Source organism: Tenrec ecaudatus, chromosome 5, assembly GCF_050624435.1.
Source record: "Tenrec ecaudatus isolate mTenEca1 chromosome 5, mTenEca1.hap1, whole genome shotgun sequence".
NCBI classification, from domain to species: Eukaryota; Metazoa; Chordata; class Mammalia; order Afrosoricida; family Tenrecidae; genus Tenrec; species Tenrec ecaudatus.
The window spans coordinates 181383494-181407640 of record NC_134534.1 but is presented as its reverse complement, the minus strand read 5'-3'; the positions used below and the strand labels follow the sequence as shown (position 1 = coordinate 181407640).

The window sequence follows — 24147 nt, the reverse complement described above, 5'->3', positions numbered from 1 at the left end:
ATCATACTGCCTGCGATGGAAGTCCCGCAAATGTAAAGCAAAGGGATTCCTGAAAGATTCTGCGCATGTCGTGCCTCTGGCTCTAGATTCTACAATCCTATGGGAACCAAATATGTATCATAAAAATAAAAATGACTGGCAACTCGTTCCCTTTGGCTCGCTAGCACACGAGTCACAGACCCAAAGCTGGTAACCACCTAAGAGTTGAAGGCACATTAGACTGAGCAGGTGCTAAACTGAACCTTCCAACAAACCCCGCAACGTCTTTCTGAACCCACAAAATGAGGATGCTAGCTTTTATGTCCACACTTGCGCATTTGCTTTTTTCCCTCCCTCTCTCAAACAATGATTTCTCCTAACTCTGCCCAAATGTGAAGGATGGTGAAAGCGGCTCTTGATCTCAACGAAATCTTTCTCCTTGGGTTTCATTGGATAAAAGAATAAGGGTTGGGAACATAAGACCAGGCACACAAGAGGGACAATGTGCAGGGGTGAAGAGCAGCCACCAGCCTCGTCTGGGAAACCTGGAATGCTCCATCAGTCTACGAGACCCCAAAACTAGACAGTGGCCCGGCCATCGCCATCTTCAGCGACAGCAGACATTTATAGAAGAGCTATGCAGTACTGAGCGCAGGAAGCACTGACAACTCCATGATGTCTCAAGACCATCTCGGAGTTCTATGGTCTTTGGAAAGCTGTCTTTTCTGGCCTTCCTCAATCCAGTATTTCTCAAAGCAATTTTACCTTCTCTGGGATGCTCTGGTGGCAGAGTGGGTTACACACTGAGCTGCTCACCGCAAGGTGAGGAGTCCAAACATCCTGGCCACTTCCAAGAAGAATTATGAGTCTACTCCTGGGCAGATTTTAAAGGCTTGGAAAGCCAGAGGGGCAGTTTTATCCTGTCCTGTTACTAGGAGTGGGAATTCACTTGATGGTAGTGATTTTGGTTGGGTTTTGTGTCATTCTGGGCACGCTAGAGAAACAAATCCACAGAAACTATGTATAAGAGAGAGTTTTATATAAAGGCTAAGTGCACAGCAAGAAACAGCCCAACCCAGTGCTGCCCAAGCCCAAAAGTCCAGCATTAACCCCTATGTCCGACACCAATCCACTAAGTCCTCCTCCATCTCACAAAACACACATTATGACGCTGACTGCAGGAGGAAAGCCGAATCAGTGAACGTGTAAGCATCTCAGTGCTGGCAGGGGTCTCCACACGGCTGCTCCAGCACCCAGGGCTGCATCGGAGTAGGCTCATCTCCTCAGGGATGTCTTGCCACCTGAAGCAGGGTACTGGCGAAGACAGCTGTATGCTGGTCCGACCATCACAAAGCAAGAGACCCGAGAACTAGCAAAGTGATGCTCACCGAGCCATTTATCTCTCCATCCTTCAATTAACTCCACATTTGTTTATCAGACATGTTGGCACAATAAACTTTAACTATCTCAGGTTTATTATGGAAAATAAACCCTATTTGTTAGAAAATGCAGCATAATTTCCAATTCTGGGATCTAAAGAGTCATAGAAGTAGAAGAGGCTGGGGAGAAGAACAGCAAAATCATCAAGATGTAGTTGAACTAGGGCACAAATTCCCTAGAGGAGGATGTACCATGGAAAAGAATGAACTGGTCAAGATGAGGCAACAGTTTTACTGCCCTCTATGAAGCAAAAAAATTGGGAAGTCTGATAATACATCCTAACTCAAGGTTTTAAAGTGTCGACTATTGGGTTGTTGAGTGAGTTCTGGCTCATGGCAGCCCTGTGTGCACCAGAATAACAGACTGCCCGGCACAGTGAAATCCCCAGCATTGTTCCTGTGTTTGAATCCACAGTGGCAGTCACTGTGCCAATCCATCTTGTGGCGAGTCTTCCTCAACCCTCCCCCACCCCCCGGCCCACCCATCCACCCACTGACTCTCTACCAAACACGAGGTCATTTTCCTGGTATCAGACCCGCCTGATAATATGTCCAAAGTACATGACATCCTCACACTTCTAAGGAACAGCCTGGTCATATGTTCCCCAGGACAGATTAGTTTATTCTGCTAGCAATCCATGGTAAATTGAACGTTCTTTGGCAACGCCATAATTAGAAGGCATCGTTTTTTCAGTCCCTGTTAGTCACTGCCTAGCTCTCACATGCATATGAGGTGTCTGAAAAATCACGATGCGGGTCAGGCACACCTCAGTTCTCAAAGCAACATCTTTATTCTTGAGCGAATTAAAGAAGTCGTTTACAACAGATTTTACCGATGAAATGTATCATTTGATTTCTTGACAGCTGCTTCCATGAGCATGGATATGCAGATCCGAGTAAAACGAAATCCTGACAACTTCAGTGTGCTCTGCACTTACCATGACGTCACTATCGGTCCAGTTGTGAGTTGTTTGTTTAACTATGGTGCTCACCTTTCCCTATCATGAACCATGCAGTGCACCTTGGTCATACGATTGCCCACGATCTAGGAATAGGTGTGACATGAGCACAGTGAAGCGTTCTGGAATTCTCATCGTTAACCACAGTGGTTTATGATCTGCACAGATGAATCTTCAGAGTGCCCTCACAGGGCAGAGTAGAATTGTCCCTGTGGGTTTCTGAGACTGTATCTCTTTACAGCGACCGAAACCCTCATCTTTCTCCCGCACAGTGGTTGGTGGTTTCACACAGTTTAACAGCCCAACATGTAACCACCACCCACGAGTCAGAACTGACTCAATAGCGGTGCGTTTGTTTCATTGTGTGTTTGTTTACACAGTTGAATGTCTTTGGACAGTCAATAAAGCATAGCCAAACATCTGTCTGGTATTCTCTGATACCTGCCAAGATCCATCTGACATTAGCAATTATAACCCTCATTCCTTGCTCCTCTTTTGAATCCAGCTTGAATTTCTGGCAGTTCTTTGTCAATGTATTGATAGAACCCCATTTTACTTGTGTGTGCTTCTATTTGATAACTTCTGCATTGTGTGGGTTGCATGTTTGGCTGCTAATCACAAGGCCAACAGTTTGCATCCATCTTCTCAACATGAGAAAGGTTGTTCTTTCGGTTCCTATAAAAATGTTCCACCGCAGAAGCCCACAGGGTGCGTTCTGCTTGGCCCTGGGGGGTTGCCATGGCTGCACTGCGGAATGGACCCGACGGCAGAGAGAGGCTGTGTGTGTGGTTGGGTTACCGTTCTTTACCATAAGCACATGTATGAATCTTTCCCGGTCGGTTGGCCAGGTAACTGTCTTCCAGACTTGGCACAGGTGAGCACTCTGGCATGACGGCCATTCATTGAAACATCTCAGTCGGCAATCTGTCAGTTGCCGGAGTTCTGTTTGCCACCAATCCCCTCAGTGCGGCGTGGACTTCTGCGCTCAATGTCGCCACTTCTTCATCCGCATGCCTAACATGTCAGGACATCAGCCAAGGGGGTGGCAGGGGGGGCGGCTAGTGACTGGACTCCTGCCATCTTCTTTTGATGTTTCTGCAGTGTTCCATCTTCTGCTCCCAAAATCGCTATTAGACTTGGAGTTGTCTTCGTTTTTCTAGGCCTAAGGAATGAGGAGCATATTCTTTCCTTTTGGTTTTCCACCTCCAGATTTTTGCACATTTCATTTTAACACTCTTTGTCTTTTCAATTTGTCCTTTGAAATCGTCTGTGCAGCTCTTTCCCTCTGTCATGATATCCAATGACTTTAGCTGCTCTCTGTCCAAGAGCAAGTTTCAGAGTCTCCTGTGACATCCATTGTGGTCTTTTCTTTTATTCCCCCCTCTCTTTTTAAAATGGCCTTTTTGCTTCTTTCATGTCTGATGTCCTTGATATCACCCACAGCCTGTCCGGGTATTAATGTGTCACACCTGTTCTGAGATGGTCTCTATTCAGCTGGGATCTACTCAAGGATGTACTTTGGCTCTTGTTTTCCTTTTCTTCAGCTTCACCTCGAACTTGCATATGAGCCATAGTCTGTTTCACAGTCAGCCCTTGACCTTGTTCTGCCTGATGACATTGAACTTCTCCATCGTCTCTGCACACAGATGGAGTAAAAAATATTTCTCTGTAGTCCATTTGGCAAGGCCCACGCATGTAGTTACTGGTTATGTTGTTGGAAAAAGGTATTTGCAGCGAAGAGGTCTTCAGTCTTGAAAAATTCTTACCATCTCCAGTTTCTATCACCAAGACTATATTTTGCAAATACACATCCTTCCTCTTGGCTTTCAACTTTTGAATTCTAATCACCAGAAGTCTTCAATGCATCTTGATCGCATGCTATCAGTCTCAGACTGCAGCAGTTGGTGGAAATAAGGAAGGCCTCTTCATCATCGGCTTTGTGGTTGTGTGCAAATTTGAGTCTTGCTTGCATTCACTGGTCTTCCTTGGAGGTAGTTGGATATTTCCTATCAGTGAACACTTAGACTGTTCTCTTGACATGTTCTCTCGTCATGATGACTGTGACACTGTTCCCCTTCAATTTGCTATTCTCAGCAGAGGAAAGCAGCTGATTCATTCCAAATGGTGTAGGCGGGGAGGTAATAATTGGTCACTAACGAGCTGTAAGACTCCTTGGTGGGAAAAACGGTTAAGTACTTGGCTGTGAATGGAAAGAGTGACAGTTTGAATCTACTCAGGGGATGCCTTAGAAGAAAGGTCTACTGACTTGCTTTCAAAAGGACACAGCAAATGAGACCTGATGAAGTCCAGCCTTACTCTGACATGAGTCAGAATCACATCCTAAACCATAAGGGCTATCAGGGGAAAAACAGAGACACCTTAAGAGCCCTAATATAAGGCATAAACACTCTACTGACGATAAAGCAAAACACCTGCACTACAGAAAACAAAATAGAGGACTGGGATTTCTAAAAATACGACATTTATGTCCATCAAAAGACTACACTAAATGAGTAAAATGATCACTGACAGACTGGAAGGAAATGTTTGGCAATGAGATATCAGCTAAAAGGCTCAGTTCAACAATCTGGAGGAAACTACAACACCTTAATAATACAAATAATTCAATGCAATACAAATACAATAAAAATACACATAATGCAATGCAAATGGCCACAAGACATGACTAGGCAATTTACTAAAATTTGACATCCAGGAGGCCACTACATGAATAAATGTTTGAGTTCATTAGGCAGAAGATACATATGAATTAAACAGCTGTGAGACACATACTATCTCATGGCAACCTCCTAGCAAAATGAGAACAAAAATAGGAAATAATAAGTGCTGGAGGATGTGGAGAGACTGGAATGTCCGTGCATTTCTGGTGGGCTTGTAGAGCGAGTATACATACCTCCCGATCCTGCAATCTCTCCTAATAGCTACCTGTGGCAGTGACGTACTTTCATGTCAACTTGACAAATAAGTGCAGGGGTGGAGCTAGCTTGTCAATCAGGTCCCAGCCTCGTGATGCCTCTTTCTGGGGTGGCCTTCTCATGAGGGTTTTGGGAACCTCCTCTCTTTCTCCCTGGAGGTGGGCAACACTCCCTCTCTCTCTGCTGAAACTTCCTGTTGAGGTACCACACTCAGAGAGCTGGAGGAGCCCCATGGAGACCCGCGCCAATGCTGAGATGCTTCCACCCAGTGGCATTGGATCCATAAGACCTTTCACCCACCGGCCTGTGATCTTTTTGCATTGTGCATCATTGCAGGTGTTGCTGAGTCTGAAGAGGAATTTATAGACTAGTATTGGACATATGGGCTAATATCAGACTTGATATTGTGGATTTGATCCAGACCTGGCTGGACTATTTTCTCAATATACAATTGCTCTTTGATATAAAGCTCTCCCTTATACGCATAGGCGTGTACTTGGATTTGTTTCGCTAGTCGACCCAGCCTAACACAAAACCCTACAGAAATAAAGAACAAAAAACACACAGGCACATGCACACCCATGTTTATTGCAGCAACTTCTTTAATGGTTAAAAAAAAGGAAATAATCAAAAACCCCATCTGTAGAGGAATGCACAAACCAACTCTGGGACACTCACACAATGGCGCGTCTGCCAAACACTTCAAAATGTGGACAAAATCAAAGAACATAATGCTCATCAGAGTTAATCTCATAAAGTTAAATATTTTATAATATCACTACTTTGAAGAAAAAATGTCTTTCACACTAAAGGTTAAGACTTTAAAGACCGTTGCTGTTTTTACGGATGGGGGAGTGGGGAGAACAGGAAGGTCCCGCGAGAAGGAGGGTGGAAAAGGATAGCAGGTACAGCAAGGGGGATTTAATGGAACGTTGTCACTGATTGGGAGAGAGGCCGTGCACATACAAAGAATATGTTTTCCTTTACATGTAATATAGTCCACAAGCCAAAGCGAAAATATACATAAATAAACAAGATCCCCCAATACAAACAACGGCAGCTAAAATTAGAGAGAGAGAGAGAGAGAAGGACCACAGCTTAACAACCCCCTCCACATTCTTTACCCATCCACCTAAACATTGGTCTGAGAGACTATGACAGAAGGAACGGGGAAAGTGAAAATGACTTGGATTCATTCCACTATACAAGTTAGTTTACAGACAAAGGAGACATACAAGCAAATCAACAAAAACCCAATGCCATCGAGTCAATTCTGATTCAGAGTGACCGTATAGGACAGAGTAGAATTCCTCTTTTGTGTTGTCAAAGTTGTACATCTTTACAGGTGCAGAAAGCTCCATCTTTCTCCCAGTGAGTAAACTACACCTTGTTGTCAAGAGCTAACATGTCAAGTGCCACCAGGGATCAGTGTAGGGAAACCAAAATCCTCACAACTGGACCAATAGGTAACATCAGGGCAAATGGAGAAGAGGACTTCATCTTGCGAGGGTCCACCGTCCATGCTCATAGAAGCAGCAGCAGAGAAATCAAAGGACCATTGCGTGGTCAGATCTGCTACACTAGACCTCTGTGGAGTGTTGAAAAGCAGGGCTGTTACTTTGAGGACTGAGGCAGACCTGACCCCGGCCATGGTATTTTCAATCGCCTGTCTGCATGTGAAGGTTGGACTTTGTATAAGGAAGACCTAAGAGGAGTTGAGGTATTTGAACTAAGAAGGTACCATGGGCTTCCAGAATCAAACAACCCTGTCTTGGAAGAAGTGGAGTCAGAACGCTCCTTGGAAGCGAGGAGGGTGAGGCTTTGTCTCGCGTGCTTTGGATGGGAACGGTGTGCTCGGTGAAGTGGAAGGACAGCGAAAGAGAAGAGGACCCTTGATGAGCTGGATGGACCTAGGGCTGCAACAATAAACTCCAACACAGCGGTCTTGAGGCTGGGGCAGGCCAGGCAGTGCTGACTTTCTGCTGTGCACGGAGTCGCCAGGAGCTGGCGCCCACACCGCAGCAACATCGACAACGACAGTAGAGTTTCATTGTGGTTGAATTGAACTCTTTGCACAACCCTTCCCCAGGGCTCCAGGGAAAGTAACCCAAAGAAGGCCAACGAGTAAAACGAAACCCCTCTGCGCAGACACGGCAAAGCTAGTGAGATATGAATGTAGGAGATAAGGTATCCAAAATGGACCAAGAAATGCGGACATTCAGGCAGAGTTTTGTATGGTTCTCAGGATGCTTTGGGGGAATGACTCTCTCTCTGGGCAGCCGGGTGGTCATCTTTCTGGACCTCCATCAGCACCTGGGTCATCTGGTGTTCACTAGGTGGTCTGGGACAATTAGCTACACTTCTGCTGCTTTGGGCAACCTTAGAAACTACGGGGAAGAGTCAGTGCTTTGACATTAGTCCGGAACTCTGGAGAGAAGCAAGGGTGTGGAGGGGTGTTGAACTTATGTCTATCTTCAGAAGAAACAGAGAGTCTTGTGGCTGTTTCTTGTGAGGTCAAATCTGTTCGGGCTCACTGTCACCTCCTGTGTACGGGCAGGGCGGCTCCACAGGGTTTTCAAAGTCAGAGCACGCAGGAGGCCGACGACTGGGCCTGTCTTTGGAAGCATGTCAGGGTGGGTTCCAATAGGTGACCTTGTAGTCAATCAAGTGCTTCCTCATTTGTGCCACTTGGTGACGACACTGCTCTGGGTCATATTTTCAATTACACAAAAGTCAGAACCTAGATAAGGAGGACACCTGCCAGAAACAGAAAACTCGAATGTGTTCCACGAATGGCGAGTGACAGCAAGGGGGGAAGACCGTGCCCTGTGGACAGCGGGAAACCTGTGAGACCGGGAAAACAAGACGTTTCCGTGGCGTTCTGGCTCTCACAGGCTTCAAGTTGTAAAATTACTCCTGATGGGAAAGGCACAATTTTCAGTAGACACACACACACACACACACACACACACACTCTCTCTCTCTCTCTCTCTCTCTCTCTCTCTCTCTTTCTCTCTCAAAAGTCTGATCACTTCAATTTGCAATAATTTACTTGTTCCCAGTAGTATTCCAGACACTCTCCGTGTCCTAACTTATTTAGTACAAATGCCTTTTGTATGTGGAGCCCTGGTGGTGCCACTGGGGAAAGTGCTAGACTGCTAACCAAAAGGTGGGTGGCTCAAACCCACCAGCTGCTCTTCAGGAGAGAGTTGAGGCTCTCAGAGGAACAGCCTAAGAAACTCTAGATGTGGTCGTTGCACATCAGACTCTATGGCAGTACGTCGGCTTTGTTTTTGCATCTGGACTGAGCGCACCTCTGTTAGGGACACTGACATCATTTCTTGCTAAACATTATTTGGATGTTTTACCCTGCGGTGACAGGGACAAAGCACAGAGCCTTTGTTTAGGGGAAGGCAGCCAGCAACACAGGGCATTTTAGAGAGGTGGTGGGTAGTGGGTGGGACAGGGGTGAGGCAGTTAGGCCTTCCCTCGGTTTTGCCCACAAATTGCAACCATTCTGTTGCCAAAGTGAAGCTATAATAGGCCATGGAGATATTTATTCAATGGAAAGAGCTGGCAAACGCGGGATGCGCTCCATGAGCTTAAATAACATGAAGGAAAGAATTCAGCGAAGGAGTGTAACCCATGATGCTCTGACTTGCTCTGAGAAGGAAGCCATCTCCAAAGGGGCTGATCTCCATCTGAATGGCAGAGCTGAGAGGGGGCACTGGGCAGGCCAGGGGAAAGGACCTTTGAGTAGTGACTGAACCTGGGGGTGACAGCAGGGAGCTGCTCAGCCACCCCGCCTGCACTCATCTCCCCCCCCCACACACACACACACCAAGGACCTCAGTTTCAGACACAGAGTGCAGCCCGCTGTCTGTCCCGCTGCTCCCAGAGGCTTGGAAGCCGCTAGCTCTCCCGCCCTGGCTGCCTCCTTGAAAGCTTTCCCCTGAATACAGCCAACTGCGAAAAGTAGAAAATTCGGCTCCCTCCTGGTTCCTAGGAAAATAAATACCTTTGAAATGTAAAAACGCAGATTTCCTCTAAGCCCAGCCTGGGTGCTCTTTAATTAGTTTCATGAATTGCAAAGAAGGACAAGGAAGCTGTACTGAAAAGCCTGAGTCCTAGAGTAAAGACGGAATGTCCTTAGGTATGGAAGGCAGAGCCCGCCCCCACCCCCACCGCCACCAGCACCCTCGCTGCCAGCACCAGGGAAAGGCCTGGTCCTGACCTGCTCCCACCATCAACTGTGCGTGCTGCGAAGCGTGGGCCCTAATGGCAAACGCCGGCTCCGACTTTGAACCACAAGGGAAAGCTGACTGTCACCACCTCTGGGGGCTCGGTGTCAAAGGTGGTTTGGATTCAAACCCTCAGTCGGGGCTAGGAGGGCTTTCCTTCCCTGAGGCCCTTGGTGGGCTGCCCGGTCACTAGGCGCATGCAGGCAAGGGCCACCTCCTGCCGAGTCTGCTGGTCCAGTTCCCAGCAGGATGAGCAAAAGGCAGATTGGAAACAGGGGCCCTTTTACTCCGAAATATTTGTGTTTTTGTAGGAAAGTGACGGGCGGTTTCGGTCTGGTGGTTTGGGGAGATTTTTCTATTTGTTATTCGGAGGAAACATCCAGCTTCTTAGAGCACTGATATCATTTGAGGGGACTCAGAACTTTGACAAGCCTCCCAATTATATTAAAGGTGCTCATTTACTTCCCCCTCCTTATACATAAACTTGCCAGTTTTTATCTGGTTCAAATACTTTGGGTCTTTTCCGCCAATGTCAACATCCAGGGAGCAGTAGTTGTATTAGTGGGATCCCTCTCACCGCATCAGCTGACCCTGGTTCACAGTGACCCCACAGGACAGGGTGGAAGCGCCCCGGCGGTTTCTGCGACTGTAACTCTCTATGGGAGAAGCGAGCCTCATCATTCTCCCATGGAGCGGCTGGTGGTTTTGAACAGCTGACCTTGTGGTTAGCAGCCCAATGTGTAATCATTACACCACCGGAGCTCTGGATCAGCAGGATCCCTGAGTGGGGTAAGCGGTCAACATTCAGATACTCGAGGAAAGATTAGTGGTTCAAATCCCTCAGTGGTGCCTTGGAAGGAAGACAGAAGGCCTGCTTCTGAACTGAATGAGCAGTCATTCAGCCCCCCACGGAGCACAGCTCCACTTTGTGCTCACACACATGGGCTGAGACTGGGTTTGGCGTTTCTGGATCTCTTGGGAGGCTCCTACCCCACAGTGTAAGGAAGTCTTGCCAGCTCGTCTCACAAGTGACACCTAGTAGCTCAAGAAGCAATTGGACAGGAAGAAGGATGGATTCTGAAACTACTGCTGGAAAGATGGCAATCAGGAGCTTTCGAAAGATGCCTGTGTCCGCAGACTGGTCAAGGCAGCTCATTAGCATGCACAGAGCGGCCGGCCTGCCCAACTGGAGGCTCAGCTGAATCTCTAACCCGGCAAGTAGCCTGGCTCAGCTTCCCCAAACGTCTGAGCTAAAATGCCGTGTTAGATTGGAAGGTTCCAAAAATCGGCTACGCTGTCAATTACCATAAAAGCAACTGGTTGGCAGGAACACTGTATTCAACCAGCCAAAAGAGCGTGTTTCAAGACCAAAAAAGAAAAGGCCAGGGGGAAAAAAGAAAGAAAAACGCATCGTTAGGAAAATCTGGGATGCTGTAAAACTCAGAGCGTGTTCAGACTCAAAGCAGGGCTATCCTACGTTTAGAGGCTCGTGGTGCAGAGGTGAAGATGTCAGCTGCTAACCGAAAGGTGGGCCGTTCAAACACACCAGCTGCTCCTATGGTGGTCTGCTTCTGGGAAGACTTGAGCCAAAAAATCCTACTAGGATCAGTCCTGATCTGTCCTATGGGGTCAGTACAACAGCAACGGTATGGTTGAGTTATCCTGGGTTTGATGATGTGTTCCTCGTAAAGTACGGCGGAGGAACAATTGTATGGAAGGTTCTATTGCGATTTAAGAGCTATGAGTATATGCAAAAAGCTCTATGGACAGAGGGTCTTTCCAACGTGGATAAGCTTACGGCCACATTCAGTCTGCTATGTATTCCTGAGAGTGGCATTTTTAGTCACAAGAGACAAATATATGGCCAAATAGTTCCCCCAAAGTCATCGATAAGCCCCGAAGCTGCTAATGTTTTACAATGTGATACAGAGGACTAGCCACACTAAAGAAACCAAGACAGCACTATGTAAGGTGAAAAATGTGAGCAGCTGTCTGTGCTTCTGAAGCAGAATGCTTCACGGTGGTTTCAGTCTGTGTCCCAGGCCCGGCGTACTCCCTCCAACAGTGTCTGCACCCAGTGTGCGCTGTGATGCTGGCTCTTCTTTGCACAGTAGGTCTCCTTCCCAGCCCCGTTCCCATCTCCTCTCATCGTTGCTTGAGATGCTCACAGAGGGTTGCTAGCCTTTTAGTCTCCTCTGGATGCTTTTGGATGTTCAATTCAGCAGCACGCTCACGAGTAAATTACTTCCTTTAGTGGCCAATCTGCGAGCCGAGAGTGGAGCAAGCACTGCTGGGCTCCTGGGGAGGGAGGCGCAAGAGTAAGAAGCCATCCCTGGAGGAGCCTGGAAACAAGGCCTGGCGATCTGATGATTGACACCCCCTGGTGCACACTTCTATTGTGACACACCGAGGGCCACCAAGTGTCAGGATCGATTAGACACGACTGGTTCAGGTGTCTGTGGCAACAGCGATCAAAGGAAGGCAGAGCTTGCTTCAGATGCTTGGAAATTGTACTACCTATCCCCCCTCCCCACCCATAGATCAGCTTGGATCTATCATTGGATGGGAGTGGCTGGGGACAGACAAGGCTTTCTGTGACTTATCTCTGAGATTCTTCAACCAGAGATTCCCAGCTGGAGAACAAGACTCTGATGGGTTGGCTCAAGATGAACTCTCACTCCAGAATCCACAATATCGCTTGCTCCAGATTTGCAAGAGGTTACAAGAGAGGCAAAGGTCCCCGAGAAGCATACATGAGCCAGAGCAGATACGGCAGCTCCCAAAACAACCACCGACACGAACCTGAAGGTTGGCTACTGGAGCCCACTCAGTGGCACCACTGAAGAAAGGTCCGGCAATTTGCTGGTATGAAGACTGTGGTTGCTAGGCACCGTCCAATTCATTTTGGTGCATACCGACCTAGTAAGACAGAGTAGAACTTCCCTGTAGGGTGTGCTAGGCTGCAGTTTTTAACTCAGTTCTGCTCCGTAACACACGGGGTTACCATGAGTCAGAGTTGACTTGACAGTGAGCGGTGTACCTGATGCACTAAGCTTTCCCAGGCTCCTCTGCCATTGCCTTGGTCCTCCCTGGCCCACGTCGGTAGGTCCGGGCCCGGCTCAGACACACAGCTCGGGATGGGTTCCACTGGGGCTTTTTGCATCTTTCCTTTAAAACATAGCACTTGCTTTTCTCTAGTCAGGAAGCGACACAAGTTCACTGCAAACAATCCGAAGGAAAGTGTCAAGGAGAAAATAATGGGTATTTAGGGATAACTAATACTAACATTTAGGAATAGGGCCTCCCACCGAAGTATATGCACATTTATAAGAAATGGAGCATTCTGCAGCACACGGTTTAGAACTGATCTTAGCGCCCGTGGCTGTACGTAATATGACAAGCTACTTGATGTGGACAGGGCTTTGGCCATGACATAGAAAACCATTGGAAAGAGTTTAAAATCCAGCGACACCCAGTTTGAACTTGACTATTGAGAGACTCTGAAGTTTAGAGTGTAAACTTAGAAGAAGAGACGATGTCTTTTTATTTAAGTGTTGCTTTTCCCCCATGAAAACATACATAGCACCAAGTACCCCATTCGATCCATTTCTGTACATTCAACTCCGGACCTCAATCACACACTTAGACTGTGCATCCATTCTCCCTGTCCATTTTTGAATCATCCCTCCACTCTGAATGGACCCTTCATATCCTCCGAGCTAACACTCACTGAATGTTCATTCTTATGCCAGGGCTGCACCAATAACAACCACACAGTGTCTTTACAGCTCCAAATGATAGGCGTGTGTGGGGCTTAAAAAGCAAGCAGACAAACAATGTCCCTGAGTTGGTGCTGACTCACTGCCACCCGACATGGGCTTTCTGAGACTACACTGCTCTTCAGGGAGTCTATTCTGACACATCATGATCCTGTGGGACCAGGGAGAACTGCTGTGGTGGGTTTCCGAGTTGGTAATTCTCTGTGGGAGTCGAAAGCCTCATTTTCCACCCAGGAGCAGCTGGTAGGTTTGAACCACTGCCCATCCGGTTAACAGCCCAACGCTTCTCCAATTGTGCTAGCAGGGCTCCTATCTGCCAGTGGGTAGACCTGGACACATGCAACTCAATAGAGACGGACTAGGGAGCCGCTGTCTTGGGATTTTTTTTTTTTAATCGTGCACGAGGGCTTGGGCTGGGTGGCTCCTTGTTCATTCCCAGTTGTGTCTTGTTTCTGGAGGGCTGCGTAGCTGTTAGTACCTCAATGGTCGGGCTGGAGGATGGAGGGTGCAGGATGCAGGCTGTACAACTGGGAAATAGCTTTTCTGGATAAACAGCTTACCACCCAGTGACGGCGTCCAGTGCCAGCTTCACGTGCCATCATATGCACGCCCCATAGTAAATATTTCATTCGCCACATTACATATTTCGTTCCTGAGGCTAAACTGCTCGGCAGAGCCCCCTCTCCCCACTGTGCCCCTCTGCATTCCAAGAGGCTCCCGCCTTCCCCATGTCCAAAGCTTGCAGTCTGGAGATTTCACGTTGAAGATGAACTTGCTGCTGCGTGATCAGCATGGGGGGGGGGGAGACAGGGCGGGTCTGGCGATGTTCAATATTCTCATTTCTATTCTTAGCTCATGGTTGTGACCGCTGAGTATGGTCTGTGTGAAGGCATGGAGGTCGTGCAGCGCAGTGGCTAGGAGCCGGCCTCTGCAAACAGATGGCCTGAATTGGACCCATTCTTGACCACTTGCCCATGCCACCAATGGACGGGCTGCTTGGTTTCTCTGTGTATCAACTGTCTCATCCCTGAACCCCATGGAACCAGCTCACTGCCATCGAGGCGATGCTAACTGATAGCGACGCTAGAGGGCAGGGTAGAACTGGCCCTGTGGGTTTGCGAGACTGTAACCCTTTACGGAAGTAGAAAGCCCATCTGTCTCCTTCTGAGCAATTGGTGGTTTCAAACTGCTGACCTTACGGGTCGCAGCCCAACGAATAACCACTAGACCACCAGGGGTCCTTTCTCATTTATGTAAGATGAGTAAGAACCAAGCTGGAAGAGTCGTGATGGAGACTAAATGAATTAATGCTGAAGAACTCTTAAATGACAGCCTGAGCACAGACCCCCACACTCTTTGAAGCCACCTGCTGTGGCGGCACTGTGACTCAGGGCAATGGCACATGTGCAGCCAGGCCCCCTGGGGGTTTCCGTGGCTGGCCGCTCAGAAGCAGCCTGCAAACTTTTCTTCCGAGGTGCCTCAGGGGCGGGGGGCTCCAAGTTTCAGGTTAATCACCATTCCACCAGGGCTCCCTGGGGTGGTATGCAGTCCCCAGAAGAGTCAGCATGGTTCAGAGAGTGAAAATGAGTACATTAGATAAGAATAACATATTTTAAAGCGGGGCAAAGCCCATGGCCCAGATGAATGAACCGAGTACACAGATTCTACCGTCTTCAAAGACAATCTGGTTTTCCTGACGGACATCCGTGCCAGAGCCCTGTGTCTCCCACAAGCCCAGGCAAAGTCTCCTGGAGTTACTTCAAAGAGAATTTCCGAGTGTGAAGTGCCAAGTGGATTTTGTTACCTCGTCTTCTGCAGGGGAGTCTTGGGGTGACACCCAAAGTGTCTCACCCACGAATGATTAGTTTCTAGCCAGATTCTTGGAAAATGGCTTTCTAACGGGGGCCGTCCCCTTCTAGGTGGGCATGCAAAGTAGAACGACTTGTCCCCCAGACGGGGGGGGGGGGGCCGCTGACTGTGGTTTGTAACCAGCCCTTTGTTTGGTCCTCACCCCCCAGTATCGATGCGCATCCTCCACGTTCTTCACACTAGGGCCGACTTTGTCACGCTGCCTTTCTAGAAGGACTAGCATGCTTCATCAATATCCCAAGGTGTGGCTTTTGGCTACAAAGGACTAATGTATCTTTGAAAAAAAAAAAAAAGGCCTTGAAGTGGGGAAAAGTCCCCAAACCTAGGACTTGGCTGGAGAGGTTTGGTTCCATCCAAGTTTTCAAAGCTCTTCGTTGTCATCTACAAGGCCTTTGCCTGTGACACTGGCCTACCCATGTATCTTGGGCCCAGCGCACGTTATAACACATTGTCCTCCTCAGAGGTGTCGCCTCAGGCAGATGCTGGGTTGCACCCTGTGTAGTGGGGGTACACCGGACACGACACCGTGAACGTGATGACAGTCACAAACGTCTGGGTGCTTTCAGGCGAACGGCACTGTCCCTACTCAGAGGTCATCTGTCTGGGGAAACAGGATTTTACAAGGAGCCACACCCATATCGTGGACACGCGACGAGCACTACTGGCAGCCTTCTGCCCCGCCGTTTCAAATCCAATCCACTGTCCTTTCGTCTGGCCGGAATCCGGGACGGTGCGGGGTGGGGCAGTGCTCCACGTCCACATGTCTCTAAGGAGTGGCGATGCTTCCACCCAGCGCAGCCTCTCAGTCTCAACCGGGGCAGCGGGAGCCTTGGCGACGATGATGGGGAAGATTTCCACCGGGTCACAGTGGAGGGGGGGCTGGTGCGAAAGCAGTCATCACCACGTCGACTCGGACTCCCTGCGAGCCCACACGCATCAGAGCAGAACCGGCCGCCCCAGGGTGTCAGCGGCTGGGGGGGGGGGGCGTGCGGGGGGCAAAAGACGGGCAAGCTGAGAGAAAGGGGCTCAGCCAAAGCCAGGTACCTGGTGGGGAAGCCAAACCAAAGATCTTGTCAACCCAACACCACATTGCGGCACAACCATTCGCCCAACGATAGCCAGGATTCGTCTTCGGCCCACCTTGTGGGAATCCCTGGCTTCTCGATGCGGAAGAATTGATCTGTGCCCAGGACGGGCGAAGTCTCATCCCTTAGGGAATGGGGACAGGTTGCCTGCGTCACAGGCTGGCTGGGCGGCCTAAATGCGAGCCTCTCTGTGAAGCTGTCCGGACAGTGCCTGGCCCGCAGGAGGGGGCTCCGTCACTGTGGGAGATCCGTGGTCGTGCAAAGAGCTAACGGGCTGTTAGCCGAAAGGTTGACTGTTGACTGAAAGGTTGGCGGTTCGAGTCCAGCCAGAAGTGCCAGAGAAGGAAAGGCTGCCAATCCCTGGGAAGAAAATCCATGGCGTGCTGCCGGCGGGGTTGCCTGGATTAGAACGGACTCCACCGCCACTGGTTTCAGCAGAACGTCCCCATAGGGGCCCAGTGGCAATCTCTCGGCTCTAACTGAAGAAACACATTCTCCATTTTCCCCAGTGAGAATAACAGAAATAACATTTTTAATAAGAAAAGATGGTTCAAAAGTACTTGTGACTGTTTACCCTTTCTTAAACATGAGTACGTAAAAACCCCCAAACCCCAAACCCACTGGCATTAAGCCACTTCGGAATCATAGCCGCCCTATGAAGGGTTTCCGAGGCGTTTGAAAATCCTCCCAGGAGGGGACTGCCGGAGCTTTCTCTCCAGAGCGGCTGGTGGATTTGAACCACTGACTGCGTAGGCAGCAGTTCAAGACTGAGCAGTCATGGCAATATCACACCGCCTCTGGAGCAAGGAGGGTCGGAGTGGGTGAAGGCTAAGACAGTCCATAGGACATGCATCGCTCTTCCCAGTGGTTGTAAACCCCCCCTCCAGCCCTATAATGGATTATTAATTGGGAGTTAATCTATATATCGGATTAGTCCATAGTTCAATTACGATTCCTTGACATCGGTTCCCTTTTATACCCCCCAGCGCCCCACCCCAAGTTGTGACAACTTTTACTACCCAGTGGCAATCATCACAAGCACAAACCTTGGGGGGGGGGGAAGAAGGCCACGGTTTTCACGATCACACATGACAGCCTGCGTCAGCATCGTGAGCTCACGCTCCTTCCTCTGATGGGAACAGGTACGGTAAGAGCACCCCTTTGCAAGGGCTGTGCTTTCTCTGGAAAATGAACGTGCCGGTCCAGCTCTCCATGGCTGTGATTGTGGTGGTGGGGGTGCAGCTCTCCATGGCTGGAGGTGGGCTGGGGGTCGGGGGGTGCAGCTCTCCATGGCTGTGAGGTGGGCTGGGGGTCGGGGGGTGGCAGCTCTCCATGGCTGTGAGGTGGGGGTGCAGTTCTCCATAGCTCTGAGGTGGGGTAGGGGGGCAGCGCTTTATGGCTGTGAGGGGGGCCTTTTATTTTTGTTGAGGTTTCTGTGCTTTTTCATCTCTCCTGTGGGGAAAGTTGGTGGCAAATAGTAACCCACATCCCTACCCCAGCCGGTGGCCTGAAAGTACGTACTCCAGTGAACACAGAATCTCTTTCTAGGGGAGCATAAGGCTTTTATTATAAAGTAAAGCAGTGTTCGGGTCTGCTGTCCCCTCCAGCGTGCCTGAGAAAGGGCCCGGCCTGTTGCTACCGCGGCCCGGGGGACAAACTGACGGTTGGGTTATTCGTATTTTATTATTTTTCTGCAGACCTGAGAGCGGAAGTCCTTTGAAAAGGACAGGGCAACAGAGCAGAAACCGGGCAGGAAAAAAGTGTGGTGATCAACAATGGTGAGTAAGTTATCCCCGGAAAACAAACAAACAAACACACACATACACACTCTCTCTCCTTCCCCCTCTGTCTCTCTGACTCTCCCCCTTTCTCTCCCTCCCCCTCTCTGTCTCTCCCCTCTCTCTGTGCGTGTCTTTCTCCCCTCTGTCTCACCCCTGTCTGTCTGTCACCTCTGTCTGTCTGTCTGTGTCTCTCCTCTCTCTGTCTCTACCCTCTCTACCTCTCTGTCTGTCTCTCTGTCTCTGCTCTCTCTCTCTGTCTGTCTATGCCCTGCCCCCTCTCTCTGTCTCATCGCTCCCTTCTCTGTCTCTCTGTCTATCTCTTCTCTCCCCCCTCTCTCTCTGTCTCTTCTCCCCCCACTCTTGTCGGTCTATCTCTTTTCTCTCGCTCTGTTTGTCTCTCTTCTCTTTCTCTCTCCTCTGTCTTGTCTCTCCCCTCTCTCTCTGTCTCTGTCTCATCTCTCCCCCTCTATCTGTCTCGGCTCTCCCCCCCACTCTCTCTTGTCTCTATCTCTCTCTCTGTCTCATCTCTGTCCTCTCTCATCTCTCCCCCTCTCTCTTTCTCTGTCTCATCTCTCCTCTCTCTCTCTCTCTGTCTCGACCCACCCCACCCCCTCTCTGTCTGTTCATCTCTTTCTCTCTGTCTTTGTCTCTCTCTCTCTCTCTCTGTGTCTCTCCATCCCCCCTCTTTCTGTCTGTTAGTCTCTCTTCTTTATCTGTCCATTTCTCCCCCCTCTCTGTCAGTCTCTCTCAGTCTGCCTGTCTCTCCTCTCTATCTGCCCGTGTCTCCCCACCCCCTCCCCGTCTTTCTCTCCCTCTCTCTCTGTCTGTCCCTCCCCTAACTCTCTCTCCCCTCTCTGTCTGTCTCTCTGTCTCTTCCCACTCTCTTTGTCTGTCTCTCCCCTCTCCCTCTCTGTCTCTCTCTCCCACCCCCCCTCACTCTGTCAGTCTCTATGTCTATTTCTCTCCTCTCTGTCTGTCTCCCCCCTCTCTCACTCTCTGTCGGTCTCGCTTCTCTCTCTCTCTCTCTCTCTCTCTCTCTCTCTCTCTCTCTCTCTCTCTCTCTCTCTCTCTCTCTCTCTCTCTCTGCCCTTCCTCTGTCTGTCTCTCCCCACACTCTCTCTGTCTCTCCTCCACCTCTCTCTCACTCTCTCTGTCTCTCTATCACCCCCTCTCTCTGTCTTTCTCTCCCTCTCTCTCCCCTAACTCTGTCTGTCTCTGCCCCCCCTCTCAGTCTCTCCCCTCTCTGTCTCTCACCAGTCCCCACCCCCTCTCTCTCTGCCTGTCTCTCTTCTCTATCTGTCCGTGTCTCCCCCCTTTTTCTCTGTTTCCCTCCTCTCTCTGCTGTCTTCTAGTCTCTCCCCCCCTATCTCTCTGTCTCTCCACCCCCCCTCTTTTAGTCTCTTCCTCCCATCTCTTCTCTTTCTCTGTCTCCTTTCTCTCTCCATCTGTCTCTCCCCTCTCTCTCTGTCCGTTGCCCCCCCTCTCTGTCTCTCCTCTCTCTCTCCATCTCTCCCTGTCTCTGTGTCCATCTCTTTCCCCCTCGATCTCTGTCTGTAAATCTCACCTCTTCCTGTGTCCCTGTGTCTGTCTGTCTGTCTCTCCTCTCTCTCCTTCTCTCACCTCTCTGTCCATCTTCCCCTCCTCTCTCTCTCCGTCTCTCCCATCTCTCTGTTTCTCACTACTCTGTCTGCCTCTCTCTCTGTCTGTCCTCTCTCACCTGTCTCTCTCTGTCTCTCCCCTTTCTCTCTGTCTCTCTCTCTCCTCCCTCTGTATTCGCCCTCTCTGTCTGTCTCTCATGCCTCCCTCTGTCTCTCCTCTCTATCTGTCCGTCTCTCCCCTTTCGCTGCTGTTGTCTCGTCTCCCCCCCCCCAACTCTGTCCATATCTCCCCTATCTCTCTGTCCGTCTCTCCTCTCTCTCTGCTGTCATCTCATGTCTCTCTGCCCCTCTCTGTGTCTGTCTCCTCCACCCTCTCTGTCCATCTCCCATCTCTCCCCTCTTTCTCCATCCTCCCTCTCTCTCTGTCTGTTTGTATCTCCTCTCTGTCTGTATGTCTGTCCATCTCTGCCCCCTCTCTGTTTCTCTCTCTGTCTGTCTCTCCTCTTTCTCTCTGTCTGTCCGGCTCCCTCCACTCTCTCCGTCTGTTCCTCTCTCTTTTCTCTGTTTGTCTGTCCCCCACCTCTCTGTCTCTCTGCTCTCTCTCCCCTCTCTCTCTGCCTGTCCTCCCCCCCCCCTCACTCTGTCTGCCTCTCCAATCTCTCTCTGTCTCTCCTCCCCCTCTTTCCTCCCTCTTGCTCTCTGTCTCTCCCCTCTCACTCTCTGTCTGTCCCCCCCTCTGTCTGATCTATCCCCTCTCTCTCTCTCTGTCTCTTCTCTACCCCCACTCTCTTGTCTGTCTGGCTCTCTTCTCCCTCTCTCTCTCTGTCTCCATCTTACGCCCCCCCCCAGTCCGTCTCTCCATCTCTACCCCCACTCTCTCTTTCTCTGTCTCTCTGCTCTCTCTCTCCCCTCTCTCTCTGCCTGTCCTCCCCCCTCTCTCACTCTGTCTGTCTCTCATGTCTCTCACTCTGTCTGCCTCTCCAATCTCTCTCTGTCTCTCCCCCCCCCCCCCCGTCTCTCCCCTCTCTCTCTCTGTCTCCATCTTACCCCCCCTGTCCGTCTCTCCATCTCTACCTGCACTCTCTCTTTCTCTGTCTCATTTCTCCGCCCCCCTCTTTGTTTCTCCATCTCTCCACCCACTCTCTGTCCATCTCTCCATCCCCCCCTCTCTGGGTGCGTGTTCGCCTCCCCCCACTCTCTCTTCTTTGTCTGTCCATCTCTCCCCCGTCTTTCTGTCCATCCTTCTCTCCCATCTCTCTGTCTGTCTGTCTCTCCCCTCTCTCTCTGTGTCTCTCCCCTAGCACTCACAGTCTCTCCCCTTTCTCTGTCTCTTTGTCTCTCCTCCCTGTCTTCACTCCCCTCTCAATCTCTCCCCTCTCCCTCTGTCTTTCCCCTCTCTCATGTCCGTGTGTCTGTCTCTCTGTCTCTCTGTCTCTGTCTCTGTCTCTCTCTGTCTCTGTCTCTCTCTCTCTCTCTGTCTCCACTCTCTCCCCAGTTTCTTTCTCTGTGTCTCTCCCCTCTATCTCTCTGTCTCTGTCTTCCACTCCCCTCTGTCTGTCTCTCCCCCTCTGTCTCTCTTTCTGTCTCTCCCCACTCTCTCTCTGTATGTCCGCCGACCCTCATCTTTTTCTTTTCCTGCTCTCTCTCTCTGTCTCTATGTCTGTCTCCCCACCCCTCCCTCTGTCTGTCCATCTACCCCACTCTTTCTGTCTCCCCCCTCTCTGTTTCTCACCTCTCTCACTCTGTCTGTCTCTCTCCTGTCTCTGTCTCTTCTCTCTCTCCCCGCCCCCCCTCTCTTTCTTTGTCTCTCTCCTCTCTCTGTCTCTCCCCTCTTTCTCTCCTTCTTCTCTCTCTGTCTCTCTGCTGTCGTCTCATGTCTCTCTGCCCCTCTCTCTGTGTCTGTGTGTCTGTCCATCTCTCCCCCCTCTGTCTGTCCAGCTCTCCCACTCTCTCTGTGTCTGTTTGTCTCTCTTTTCTTTGCTTCTGTTCGTCTCTCTTCTCTCTGTCTGTCTGTCTCTCCCCCCATCTCTTCCCCCTCTCTCTCTCTTTCTCTCTCTGCCTGTCCCCGCCCCCACTCTCTCTCTGCCTGTCTGTCTCTCCACTCTGTCCTCCCTTTCTTTCTCTGTCTCTCTGTTGGTCCTCCCTCTCCCTTCCCTGTCTGCCTGATCTATCCCCTCTCTCTCTGTCTCTTCTCTTCCCCCACTCTCTTGTCCGTCCATCTCGCCCCCCCCTCTGTCTCTTCTCTCCCTTCTCTCTTTCTGTCTCTCCACCTACTCTCTATCTGTTCATCTCCCCCCCTCTCTCTTTCTATCTCTCTACCCACTCTCTGTCAGTTTATCTCTCCCCTCTCTCTGTCCTTCTCTCATCTCTCCTCTCTCTGTGTGTCTGTCTGTCCATCTCTCCCCCGTCTCTCTGTCAATCCTTCTCTCCCATCTCCTCTCTCTCTCTATCTCTGTCGGTCTGTCTCTCCACTCTCTCCCCAGTCTCTTTCTCTGTGTCTCCCCTCTTTCTGTCTGTCTCTTCCCCCCTCTCTCACTGTCAGTCTCTGTCTGTCTCTCCTCTCTCTGTCTCTCTCTCTGTCTCTCTCTCTGTCACCCACCCCCTCTCTGTCTCTCCTCTCTCTGTCTCATCTCTCCCCCATTTCTCTCTCTTTCTCTATCTTGTTTCTTCCCCCTCTCACTGTCTAATCTCCCCCCTCCAACTCTCTCTCTCTCATCTCTCCTCTCTCCTCTCTGTGTCTGTCTGTCTCTCCTTTCTCTTCCTCTGTTCATCTCCCCTTCTCTGTCTGTCCACCTTTCCCCCCTCTCTCTCTCCCCTCTCTATATCTCTCCCTCCTCTGTGTTCCCCCCCTCTGTCTCTGCCTGTCTCTCCTCTCTCTTTCTGCTGTCCTCTTATCTCCCCCACCCTCTTGCTCTCTGCTGTTGTCTCATCTCCCCCCCCTCTCTATCTGCTTTCATCTCGTCTCTCCCTCTCTCTCTGTCCGTCTCCCCCATCTCTCTGTCTCTTCTCTCTCTCTCCCCCAACTCTTTCTCTGTCCATCTTCCCTTCCTCCTCTGTCTCTCCCCCCGTCTCTGTCCATCTCTTGTCACTCTCTCTCTTGCTTTCTGTCTCTCCCCTCTCTCTCTCCTCTCTCTCTCTGTCCATCTGTCTCTGTCTTCTCTCTCTCTCTCTCTCTGCATGTCTCTCCTCTCTCTCTGTCTGTGTCCCCCGTCTCTTCTATCTATCTCTCTGCCTCTCCGTCTTCCCTCTGTGTGTCTGTCTGCCCCTCTCTTTGTCTGTCAGTCTCTCCTCTCTCTCTCTGTCCATCTGCCCCCTCTCTCTGTCTCTCTCATCACTCCCCCCTCTTTCTGTCTCTATGCCCCCTATCTCTGTTTCTCCTTTCTCTCTCTGTCTGTCCATCTTCCCCTCCTCTGTCTGTCTCCCCCCCCCTCTCTCTCTGTGCACCCCCTCTCTATCTGTCTCTCCCCCACCTCTCTGTCTGTCTCTCCTCTTTTTCTCTGCTGTGGTCTCATCCCCCCCCCGCCCCCCCCATCTGTCCGTCTCCCCTCTCTCCCTCTATCTCTCCCCACACTCTCTTGGTCTCCTCTCTCTCTCTCCCCCCCTTCTGTCTCTCCCCCCTCTCTTTCTCCGTCTGTCTCCCTCTCGTCTGTCTCCCCCTCTCTCTCTGTCCACCTCCTCTCTCTCTCTGTCTGTTGGTCTCTCCGCCCTCTGTCTGTATCTCCCTCCTCTGTCTCTATCCGTGTTCCCTCTTCTCTCTCTTTCCCCTCTTTTTGTCTTTCCCCCTGTCTCTGTCCATCTCTCCTCTCTCTCTTCCATCCCTCCCCTCTCCCTCTCTGTCTCTCCGTCTGTACCCCTCACTCTGTTCTTCTCTCCTCTCTCTCTGTCTGTCTGTCTGCCTCCCCTTCCCTCTCTCTGTCCATCTCTCCTCTCTGCCTGTCTCTCCCCTCTCTCCCCCCTCTCTGTGTCTCGCCCCCCTCTCTCTCTTCCCATCTTCTATCTCTGTCTCTCCTGTCATCTCATCTCCCCCCCCATCCTGTCTGTCTCTTCCCCTCACTCTCTCTGTCTGTCTGCCTCCCCCCCCCACTCTCTCAGTCTATCTGTCTCTCACCCTCTCTTTGTCTCTCCCCCTCTCTCTCTGACTCTTCTCTCCCTCCCCCCCTCTTTGTCTCTCCCCCTCTCTCTCTGACTCTTCTCTCCCTCCCCCCCTCTTTGTCTCTCCCCGCTCTCTTTCTCTGTCTGTCTCTCTCCTCTCTCTGTGTCTCTTCTTTCTCTGTGTGTGTCACCCCTCTCTCTCTCCTCTCTCTTTTTCTCTGTGTCTCCCCTTCCTCTCTGTTTTCTCTCTCAGTCTATCTGTCTCTTCTCTCTCTCTCTGTCCCCTCTGTGTGTGTGTGTTCGTCTCCCTCACTCTCTCTGTCTCTCCGTCTCTCCTCTCTGACTCTACCTTCTCTCTCGGTTAGTCTCTCCTCTCTCTGTGTCTGTCT

At 50.5% G+C, this 24147-nt stretch overlaps 1 protein-coding gene across 1 annotated transcript in view; it reads right to left on the bottom strand.

The window, feature by feature from the left end:
* The window catches only part of MKX (mohawk homeobox), a 99974-nt gene that overhangs the window by 1702 nt on the left and 74125 nt on the right, over positions 1-24147 (bottom strand). The window lies entirely within an intron of this gene.